Source organism: Acipenser ruthenus, chromosome 3 (genome assembly GCF_902713425.1).
Source record: "Acipenser ruthenus chromosome 3, fAciRut3.2 maternal haplotype, whole genome shotgun sequence".
Classification (NCBI taxonomy): Eukaryota; Metazoa; Chordata; class Actinopteri; order Acipenseriformes; family Acipenseridae; genus Acipenser; species Acipenser ruthenus.
This window is the reverse complement of record NC_081191.1, coordinates 95,160,465-95,173,305: the sequence shown is the minus strand read 5'-3', so window position 1 is coordinate 95,173,305 and position 12,841 is coordinate 95,160,465.

The following is a 12,841-nucleotide window of genomic DNA, read 5'->3' as shown; positions in this document are numbered from 1 at the left end:
GGCATGCATTAGTCTCTCGGCATCAGACTGTATTTGTAATTGATATTTAGGCCTATATAAAATGTAGTGTAAACAGATCGACCCGTTCTGAGATTATTCAGAGAAATCTGCTGTGAAATTCCTGAGGCTGTACTTTTGACAGTCATGGGGAAGCACTGCTGCAGCTCTGTGTCCTTTCCATGGTTGGTATTTAAAAAAATGTTTTCCTGGCCCATGCGTTATTTGTTCTGAAGATGTGCAATATGCATTTCTTAGCACAAGACTAGCAACAGGATTACAAGGGATAAATAAGTGTATTTCTGTCTCAATAAAATGCTGATTGTTCAATTTGTCCATTGAATTTGACGCATTTCGACTCATGGAACAATGTTAACCATACCAAATTGGCTGTGGCCTATACTCTCCAAGTGTTCCACGCTTGCGACGCACAGTTCCAAAATATAGTGGTAGATTGCATACATTGAGGGTATGATGACATCAAAATATAGTGGTAGATTGCATACATTGAGGGTATGATGACATCAAAATATAGTGGTAGATTGAATACAATGAGGGTATGATGACATCACAATATATAGGTAGATTTAATACAATGAGGGTATGATGACATCACAATATAGTTAATACAATGAGGGTATGATGACATCACAAAATAGTAGTAGATTTAATACAATGAGGGTATGATGACATCACAATTCTAGAAAAGAAAATGTTCCATTCTGGGTGCCAAAAGCCACTGTAAACAAAGCCACACTGTTTCATATTAGTCTCTTATTATTTTGCTTTGAAGGCGGCACACCTTACGTACCACCACATAAGATAAGACACATTGGGGATGGCTTATATCAACACATATAATATCAGATTTGCAAGAACCATTCAGAAACATGACAATATTTAGGTCTACCTGCCCGACGTCAAGCAACATAACTACATTTCTTAAGACAGATGTACTGTTGATAATGGGGGGCAAAAATCTTTAGCACTTGCGCTGCCAAAAGCCCATGCAACACCAGGCAATTTTCAGACAACTTTTTCAAGCAACTTGTTGTAGGGGACATTTTCAAGCTAAAAGTCAAGATTGTTTCAAATTTGTGGCTTGAATTTTGCTTATAAATGTTCCCATCAACAAGTTAATAAGTTGCCTGGTGTTTGTATTGGTCACTGTCTCCGGTCTCCAACGCCTTGTATGACTGCTCTGCGTTGCATGGCTTTCCACAGCAGCAGCAGCAGCAGCAGTGAAACATGGCCAGTGACTTTATCACCACTTCTTTTTGAAGCAGATGTTTTTTGTTCATGTGTGTGTGTGTGTGTGTGGATTTAGAAGAGCATAGGTGGTAAATCTTGTTAATGCCACATTCGTTGGGAAACAAGTATATAAAAAACAATTACTTAGTTTAATTTTAGGATAATTGGGGAATTTCCACGTGAATAAAGGATGTTTGTTTTTTTTGTTTGTTTGTTTTTACAAACCTACTTCTATGTTTGGGCCTGTGTGTGGTTTTTAATTGTTGGCAAGTATTAAAAGAAGAATATGATGTGCCAATTGAAACAACAGGTAAGCATACTTAAATAAGGAAAAAATAACCTGATAACCACATAACAGGACATGATATTTGTGGTAATGATACAAAACTGTTTTTTTTGGAGGATGATTTAATTATAAATGACACGTTATAGTTCCAATTAATTTGTAGAACTTTCTTTTTGTATTTATTTACTGGCACATTTAATAAAGTCGATGCCAAATATTAAGGTATATATTTGTGATTTACTGAATAATATCTGTGTCTGTTGTCAAGGCTTTTCACACAAAAAATATATTATTTATGGAAGTCAATGTTATTTAGTGTGTAATTCACACAACACTGCCCATTATACTCTTCCTCCCTTTAAACCCAGTGATCGGCTTCAGCCTGTCTATTCGATCTGGTTCATGACACCAGTGTAACAGAACAGAGGCTGGGCGGGAACCGGAGATCCCCACCTACTCTAATTCGTGGTTTTAGAGCTTTTAACCTCATCTCACAGACACAACGACCCCCAGCCTTGGTTCGGAGCCAAGTCACGGTACAATGTAACAGGCTGGGTGCAGAGCACAGATCTTTTGCATGTTCAGGGTTGCAGTTTTATTATTTTATAACATAAAAAAAAAAAGAAATCCTCCAAAAAAAGACTGGATTAAACATTTCTTAAACATGTCCCTTATTATCAGCTTTTTCAATTAAAGAAGAAAAGAGCAATTTTTTTAACCTTTGTAATTTTACTTCAATGAACCAGTCACAGCTAAGGCCGGAGATACATAAGCCATTTGTATTGTCAATTCTAGCTGACAAGAAAACATTGACAACTGAATTTCTGTTGCTAAAGTGCCACACGCACACAAGAACATTGACAGTTATTTTAATCAGTTTTAAGATGGCACCTGTTTGCAGTAATCATGTTTCAGCAGCTGCTATAGTAATTGGAATCATTTTGAAAAGAAGACGACGTAGAAACATTTGAGTGTGGAGCAGCGGAGGTAAAAGACAAACTGAAGAACCTCTGAACTCAGTATTTTGACGGGAGAAGGAAAATATCTTCAGTTACCTCTTTTACCTCAAACATCCCATAAAGATTTTCTATCATGAAAAAAATCAATCAATTGCAAAGTGTCCTCAGGCGTCCACTTGTCTGTAGCCATACTTTCTATTTAACAAAATTGAGAGTGAAATCAGGTGATTAGAAAATGCAATATCATTGGCTGATCACACACAGCACATGGAAACATTGTAAAACTTGAGTTGTCAAATTCTGATTGTCAATTTGAGTTGCCAAGTAAAAATGGCTTAATAAATTGCTTGTGCATCTCCGGCATAAGGCAACTAAGTACAATAGATGGTATAGAAAGGGCATTTCTATACTGAAGCCAAGTGCTCTATCATTCCATTCATAAAATTAGATACCAGGATTACATTTCATTTTTTAATAAGAATATGTCTTGATTACACCATGGGACAATAGTGTGAGAATTTGAAATATGCCAATAATTAAAATAGTAAAATTTTGAAAGTAATAGTTGAAGCAAAAGTAATTAATAGTCGAAATGATAAAACAAAAAAGCAATCAATGTTATTATAATAAATGACATGGCTAGCATACACATGTGTATAGGCTGCGGGACTTGTTTTAGTATCTCTCAGTGTTTCCCACAAGCTGATCTTAATATGTAGGAAATCCTAGTCAATAGCAGTCCTTTGCTGAAAGGATGGACATCTCTTGCAAACATCCACCTGCTCTGATAGGCTCTTTTCAAAGCCAGTTCAGTTTGCCTCGAGTTCTCATTCATTTGATTAATTGCAGGTGATGATACAGGAAAGGTCTTCACCTGCTCACTGGTGCTTTCTTCTTCAGCCGGGAGCAGCATGCTGGGACTTGGTGTGCTCGTATCGTGGCACACTCAGGGCCTTCAGCATTAGAGGGGCTTGACACACCTCAAGCTGCTTTCTGACACACAGCTGATGAGAAGGATACAAAATGAAAGGGGGTTTGTTTCTTTCTTTTACAGAAGTGATGGTTTAAAATAACTTGCTTTCTTGATGTATTCTACAGAATGGGAGTAAAGACTACACTGAATATGATTTATGGACATTTCTAGGAATAAGCATAGATTTTGTTATTCATCTACATTTTGTTGTTACAAATGATGAAACAACACAATTATAATAATACAGAAATACCAACAGTAGACATATTTGGGCCACTGCAACTAAGTGAAGATGGATATTAGCTACTCCTCCTCCTACCCCACAAAAAAAGAAGAAAAAAAGCTTTTCATGTAGCCCAGGTTAATTAATCTAATAAAGAAATCCCAAAATGCACGAGCCATACAGTTCAGTTTATTTGATGATTATCCCTTCTGGAATAAAAAATAGAACAATCCTCTAGGGCAAGGTATCAGTTTCAATTCAGCAGCTTTTCCTCCCTGACCCTGAGACATTTAAGTTATATAATGCACAGCCCCAGCCACTGTTTTTGCTAAGTAAAACATTTTTACCTCCTGCAGTACATGCATTAGCAACACTGTGCTCTAAGGTGGTGCGTATGACGAATATTAAATTGTGCCCTGAAAGCCTTTTCTGAGATTCCTCTTAACACAAGCCTTTGCATGGGAAGCCTATTGTAGTGTGAGCTCTTTGTGGACCTGCTTCTAAAATAAGGACTAGTTGGGCTTGAAGGCTTTTGTTCACTTACTGGTATGTACTTCATGACTTGGTGAATGCATCATTCCCAAATGATTTGGAACCTGTATAATATTTTTTACAGCACGTTTTTAATTCTTTGTGAGTAACTGTATTATGCTGTGACATGTCATGTTTAGAATGTGTTCACCTGATTACTTTCCTGTGTGTTTATGTGGGTTCTTAACCTGTAGGCCTTAAAATATAAGCATTTATACAGGGCACTGAAGTAAGATTAAAGTTAATTTACAAACCAATCAATTGGTTATTCTCAAGACTTTAACAGCACTTTTAAAGTTCCATTAAAAACTACAGCATGAAAAAAGACATGTGGTACTTAACTGGTAAGGAAGCATCTCATTCACCAACAGCTTTGTTACATCAAAGCACGCTGAGGGAATTGCCAAATGGAAACTGGAAAGTCTTTTGGACTGCTTGTTGTAATTTCAGATGGTGTTGACAGCTTAACTAGAACCACATATTTAGTTGTTGTTCAATGTGCCATGGGTACTAACAGAAACAGTATTGCATTTCCGGTAGCTGTCTGAACTAACCCTGCTCTTGCACTGGATGACTAATACTTCTGACAGTTTATTAGCGCTATTAGATTAATAAAAACACACTACCCAAATTCAATTCTGGATTGGTGTTTTTCTGACTAAAAGCCCTAATATTATAGTAACATAAAAAGCCTGTATTTTCTACACCATGTTGTACATAGCAAGACTAGGACTGAGTGAAACTATCATGCATTTGAGTTTTGATAAGGACACTCACCTTTCAGCAGTGTGTCATATCTTGTGGCCGTTTGCCCTGCTGAATAGCAGTAGCCCACATTATCCAAGTTGGGAAAAATACAGATTTTCTATATGCATGTTTATGTGCTATATTCTAGTTAACAATATAAAAAATGGCACATTTCAGCCATAAAACAAACAAACAAAAAAATGTGCACCTCCCATTTTGCCCCAGTCCACAATAGTAGTACACATGTAATGCTCTACATCTGCGTATACAGTTATACATTTTAAAACCTGTTCCTACTGAAGTCAGATTATCAGTGAGAAATATTCCAAATTGTTATTTTTTTAATTCTCAAACCGGGGGTAGCATGAGTGCAATTCGACCTGCTGTAGCCCTCCCTGGGTTTTGACTGCTCCTGCAGGACGTTATACATTAGACTCCTGCACCCACCTCCATGGCGTGTTCAGATAGAACTAGGAGTGAAAGGACCTCCATGTTACACTTACTTACAGATACACTTACCAGATTCCATGTCAGCTAGCATGAATAATAATGCCCTTCCAATTGGAAACAGCTTGACAAACACCCAGCTTTGAAAATAAAGAAATACCCTAAATGAGTATTCCAGATCTATCAGCCTTCACAAACAACACTGTCACACCATATGAAGTATCTCATTTCAGCTCAGTAAATTAATGAATCATGTTGTTCTTAATTTATCAGGAGGAAAGGTTTTCAGACTCTGATCTTATGTTAAACTTGTAAACTGTGCTGACCGTGGCAGTAGAATCTTCTCATTTGAAGCCTTGTCATTAGCGAGCAGTACTTGTTATTGTGTCCCAGGGGTTTGAATTGCCTCCAAAACGATTTGGGTCCCTGTTCTCATAGCATTGCACTCAGCGGCAGTATGTTGAATCTCTGATTGCTGACAGCCTCAAGCAGTTCAGCATAGTCCCTCGATTACAATCTAGTCTGAAGTCATGACTTTATTCCAGCACCCAGGACAGAGCTCAAGTAGGGATGGTACAATCACATTTTTTTTTTTTTTTAATGGATAGGTTTTTTTTAGCTTGCAAAATAAACAAATGCATAATGACATGTCTGCTTATTTTACATAATAGGCCAAAGCTGTTGCTTATTCTGTAAATTAGACACATATAAATACACAGAGTTTATGGTGCACCTTTAAAAATATCAGCTATTCTTCTGTCGTCTTATAAAGTGTGAACTTTTCCTGAAAACTATTTTGCATGCAAATTAAAATATTAAAATGTAAAACGGTAAACAAAAATTGGACTAAACCCCAAACTACTTGCTCACTAAATATCCTGGTATCCCTGGATGGATTTCGTCTCCTCTTTAAAAAGATGCTCAGGAATTTAATGAGCAATCCGTCTCACAAGTTCAGTGGTACCCTAATATATATTTACACAGTCAGCATTCATACTCAAAAGCTATGTTCATTAGATGTAGGTCTTAATTTCAAGCAAATATGATTAGCAAAATTAGAATAAAAACAAAAGGATAGTCAACACAAAAATAAAAAAAATACCAAAGATAATTGATAATTCTAATGTAAATGGATGGATTTTTTTTTTTTTGGTATTGCTCAAAAATATACATAAATTATACAGACACATTTAAACATCACAAAAATCTTTAAAGGATGGGGATGCTGTTAAAAACATGACAAAAACAAAACAAACAACAACAAAAAATCCCAGGTATAGTCAGGCTCGGGTTTAGTTATTTACTGTAACAACTTCACCTAGCTCAATATACTGTGAAACGACTTCTACATGCAAATGATTGTTCTTTTGAATCAGAGCACCACTTACATGTATAAACATGTTCACACCCGAAGGAGTCTTCAAGGAAATGTGCTCATGGCCCTGGGTATGCTCTTCTGTGATTGAAGTTAGGGAATAAAATATGTCTTTCTTTTTTGTTGTTTTTTACAGTTTTTATAGTAACTAGGCAAACTCTTAACGATGTCGGGCTATTCGTTGAGGGTGCTGGTCTGATGAAGGATGATTGAATATCAAAGTGCTGAATGCAGATTGTCACATTATATGCCTGTAAAATGTTCAGCAGAAAAAAGGGTTTATTGCACTTGCTGAAGTGAATCACTGTAATTATTCTGCTTTCATTATAAATGTGGTTGGGTTTATTCGATAAACGATGTGTACAGTCAGAAAACTGCATATCTTCAATGCTGTTGTGAAAAATAACTATTTAATGAAGGAGGCATGGAAAACTCACCTTCACAAGGGCCATTTCCATCATGGGTACAAAGGAAATGTGTGCAGGAGTATTTATTTGCTGGTTCCCATTACAAAGGTTGGGATGGACAAAAAACAAAGTAGAGTAAAACCATGAAAAAAACATAAATAAGCAAGATATTATAAAGAATAATTCCTTTGAGGGGTTTCTATTTTATTAATGTCACGATAACCCTGACAAATGTATGTACAGTAGGGTGTACGTTATATGGTAAAAGTAGCTTAATTGATTCATCTATCTATTTTTTTTTTTTGCAGTTTACCATTCATATTAAGTTTGTATATCGCTGAAAGGGCAATTTATTCAAACCAACCTGAGATACAAAAAAAACAGTGCCAGTCTGGTAAGTTTCACATGGATTGGAACACAAAACAGTATGGAGTCTATTTTTTTATGTTTTCTTCATAAGAATGATTGGTTAAGCTGCCATATACAATACCACATGTAGGTACTTCCATGCTCTGCACTCTACAGCAAGGGTGCTCAGCTTTCTTTACTGAAATTCAGCACGTATGCGTCCCTTCAGCTTTACTGTTAACAAAATAAAGAAATATAAAAGACTTTCTCGCTTTCTTACATTTGCATTAAAAAGCACCAATATGTATCTTCCATTCTTGCTTTGTTTAATGCGTTCCTCTATTTATTGCAGTTCTGATCTTGACAGGCACAACTAATACAGATCACTCATTCTAATTTGGGTGGTGTTGTGACTTTTGACTGTCAATAATTGAATCTTGCATTTCAGTTTTAATAGCCAGTGATGATATATACTTCAGAAATGTGATAACTCTCTGAAAGGCACTAAAACTCTTAAAAAGCTGGGATAGTTGGTCATGCTCTGTTGCTGACTGTTAGCTCTATAAAAACAACAATCCTGGCTGGAAGGGATCTAATCTGATCTTATTCCGATTAAAAAGACGGCAAGCATTTTAAGTGGGTGGAGGATGATGGGAACGTTAGGACAGCCCTGTCATCTGATAGGTGGGTGACCCCGACCTGTGCTGACAGCTGGGGTTTAAGGAAGAATGAACCTCACTGAGGAATGTTGGCTTTTGCTAAAACTTCCAGCTGTTTGCTAAAATAATATGCAACATTGCACTGATACAGGAGTCTCCATCATCCTTCTAAATAAAGCAAGTAGCATCTTTTTCAAGCTTATGTTATTGAATTTAATGTCACAAAGAACAATTATATAGAACTGCTACTACACACACACACACACACACACCAGCATGCTGATTATGGAAGAGTAACACTACTGTCATGTTAGCTGTCAGTGAAACTGAAAAATGTCCGTTATTCAGTTCAAAAGGTGTTTTTTTTTTTAAATGCGTATGTCACCACTTAGAGCCAGACTACTATGCTTGGTGAAGAAACTACGGGCACCAAGTCCCGTGAAAGTATGGAGGGAAAGATACTTCCCACCAAACACCACAGGTACTGTATAGAGTATCTTACAGTTTTTAACATTTACCATTAACCTCTTTTCAGGTTCTTTATCTAGATCCACACCTCAGGCATGGATCAGGAGAGCCAACACAGGTAAGTCATTTAAATATTATTATTATTATTATTATTTTAAATAGAGGGAATCAGATTTTAAAAAACTGGGATGAAAATTGCTTGCAGAAAGAACAAACAAATAAAGAAAAAACCCAATCCGAAAAACGGTAAAAATAACTGGATCAAAAAATCAACTGTCCAATATATATATATATATATATATATATATATATATATATATATATATATATATATATATATATATATATATATATATCCAATCACTGCTTGTATGCAGCAAGTCCTTCAGAATTTGTGAAAATAAAAATAAATAAAAACAAAACAATTCAGATCTTATGCATTGCTGTCCTCAAAGGAAAAGGAATAACCAAGAATACTGCAAGCAACCCACATTGCACTGTAGCCTGCTTCAGGAATGGTCTCTACACAGGAAAGCAGCGCTGGTTATCTGTGACCTGTCTATAAGCTTCCCCAGCATGTCTGCCTGATCAAGAGTGCTTAAAAAAAGATAATAGAAAAAAAACAAGAGAAAAAACAAGCAAATCCACTGCAAATATCTCAATTTTAAAATATTAAAAACAGTCCAAAAACATTTAAATGCTGAAAATTGCAAAAATGTAGAAAAAAAGGGAAGTAATCCAATCCGGCAAGAGACCAGTGTTTCAAATCTGAGTGCGCGCTCTTCCTATTACCTTGCAGGCTTTCAAATCCGAGCGATCACTCTTCCTATTACCTTGCAGGCTTTCAAATCCGAGCACGCACTCTTCATATTACCTTGCAGGCTTTCTGATTCATCTTTTCTGAAAATTTAAACAATTTGTCCACATTAAAAAAAAGTTTCCCCTCTCAGTTCTTACCCCGTTCCTTTACTTTGTTTCTTACAGCATTACGTTCCACCCTCCTCTCTATTTGCTTAAACTACCTTTTTATAACCAAACATATTCCTCATTTCTCATTCGGTCCCGGGGTGTAATTAACAAGCAGTCAACATTGGCACATTCTACACAGGGATCCTTACTAAAAACATGATCAAGCAATGTGTGGTCCAGTGGTTAAAGAAAAGGGCTTGTAACCAGGAGGTCCCCGGTTCAAATCCCACCTCACCCACTGACTCATTGTGTGACCCTGAGCAAGTCACTTAACCTCCTTGTGCTCTGTCTTTCGGATGAGACGTAATTGTAAGTGACTCTGCAGTTGATGCATAGTTCACACACCCTAGTCTCTGTAAGTCGCCTTGGATAAAGGCATCTGCTAAATAAATAATAATAATAAAAAATGAGTGCTCAATAAAAATCATCAATAAAGAAAAACACACATGGGAAAAAAATTCAATAATTGCATTTTTTTTTAAATAGCAAAAAAGAATAAAATTACATATAGTAAAAAGAAAAAGAAAACTCAAACAGTGATTTGTCACCTGGTGACATTCCTCCCTGCTTTAGATTGTCATCCCGACAATGCACAAATTTAGTTTTGATATCTAGCTGGACATCTACCTCTATTCTCTCTCTGAGATCATCTAAGGGATACAGCTTCAGGGGCATCAACTAAGTCAGGGATAGGTTCAACTGGTTCTACCCTCCCATTAGGGTTTGGTTGGGGTACAGTACAGTACATCTCCAAAAAGGGGGCCAATCCGTAGCCTGAAATAGGGGCTGTTCCAGCCTAGGAGCTGACTCTAATTTAGGTGTGGTTTGGGGCAACACAAACGTGCATGCTTGCTATTTCAATGGACCATCCGCTCCAGTCCTTCCTTCCCTTCAGGGCGGAGCCTATAAACAGGACTTCCAACTTTCAATGGGACAATGACTGTAAAGAGATCTGGGATCCACCTTGCAGCTAACGTCCCTTTAACTCTGCGATGGAAACTACGGACTAAAACCCTTGCTCCTGGTAATGAGGGTGTCTCCCGGGCCCGGTCATCATACAGATGTTTATCTTTCGCCCTTTGCCGCTCTGCCTGCTTCCTCATAAGCGCGGCCCAATGTTTGACAGTGGGTATGTACCCATTGATCAAAAAAAAAACCTGGGAGTGCTCCCATAAACAACTCTACAGGTAACCTAGCGTGTCTCCAGAACATCACAAAGAATGGGGTGAGGCCGGTACTATTATGTACGGTGTTATTATAAGCATGTACCACCTCAGGGAGAATATCAGCCCAACTAGGTCATCGTTCCTCATCAAGTGTTCCTAACAAAGTCAACAGGGTCCAATTAAATCTTTCACAGTTTCCATTACCCTGAGGATGGTGAGGGGAAGTCCTACTCTTCTTACATCCATACAATTCACACAACTGGTGCATTATGGTGGACTCAAATCCAGCACCCTGGTCAGAAAAAATCCTCTCTGGGCAACCAAAGGGCTGGATGAGAGTACACCACAATGCACATGCCATAATGTGTGTCGTCTGAATCACCGAAACAAATTTAGAAAATAGATCTGTCATCACTAAGATATACTGGTTTGTATCAGAGGGGCATCCTAATGATAATGATAATCTATAGCTACCACTTCCATAGGAGCTGAGCAAACAATGTGGTTAAGGGGGGCTCTTGCCTCCGGTCCGGTCTTACCCAGGATGCAGCAGTGGCACTCAGTGACCCAAGCCTGTACTTCTTCCCTCATACTTGGCCAGAAGAAACTATGGTACAGCAGACAAGGTCTTCTCCCAACTGAGGTGCCCAGCTGCCTAATGGTACTCCTCCCACACCATCCGTGTCTACGCCTGGGGGACAAAAATTTGATGGAACATTTCACCTGTACTTGACTCTTCCTACGTCCGCACCATCAGTCCCTCCATCACATACAGATGATTCCATTCTTGCAGCAACCTCCGCTCATCGCCTGTGGCAGCTTTCTGCTCCTCTGCGCTCAGTAGAGCTGGGCACTCTCTGGAAACTAGGGTCCTGCTGCTGCCATTCTCGCCATCTTGTCATGCTTCAGCCCCCAGGAGGGATCCTCCCAACAGCCTCCTCATCTGCTTATCCAGTGCTGGCTTGGGTGGTCCGAACGGCCTCCTCCTGGTCTTCAGGCATCCTAGAAAGCAAATCTGCATTGTGATCACTCAAACTTGGACGATACTTTAAGGTATAGTTATAAGTGAGCTACCCACCTCTGTTATATTGCCCCCAGTCTTGCCATATCGAGATCCACCAAAGGGTTGTTATCTGTATAAATCTCAAACTCAGCCCCCAAAGAGAGTCCTTGAACTTCTCAGTGACAGCCCATTTGAGGGCTAGGAATATGAGTTTAAAACAGCTGTAATTCTGATCATTTCTTTCAGTGGGATGTAAGTTATGGCTTGCATACACAATTAACCGCTCCTTACCATCTTGCACTTGGGCCAGGATGGCTCCCAACCCACTCAAACTGGCATTGGAGTCAGAAGGTTTGGGTAAAATCGAGGGGAAGAGGTCAGGGCAGCCATCAGGGCATCAAATGCAGCTTGACAATCCTGGGTCCTGTCCTGGGGCCGTCTTCTTTCCAGGTACAGCAGTGCCCACCAGTAATACATGCAGGGGTGATGCAATTTTAGAAAATGAAAGGGATGTCTATAATATCCCGCAAACCCCAAAAACAAACTTAACTGTTGCACGGTTGTTGGAGGCTTTCAGTCCTTAACCTGCAGCTTTTACGGGTCTGGTGCAAAGCCTTCTTTACTTACAACATAGCCCAGGTAACAGCATTTCTTCTTAAAGAACTGACATTTATTTAGTTGAAGTTTTAACCCATACTTCTGTAACTGCTCAAACACTGCTTCCACATGCTGCAAGTGGGAGTCTAAGTCAGGTGAGTACACAATGACATCATTTAAATAAATCAGTAAAGCGTCAAACACTTGTCCTAAGGGTGTAGTAAATGCTGTCTTTTCCCGATCACAGGGGTCCACTTCCACCTGCCAATATCCGCTGGCTAAGTCTAATGTCGAATACCGTTGTGTTTGCTCCAAACTGGTAAGGGACTCAGTGTGAGGGAGGGGTAAGAGTCTTTGTGGGCTGCAAACACATTCTGCCACCGAATCAGCAATGCATCAAAGCAAGCCTGTTGTGACATCTCCAAACCTTCCACT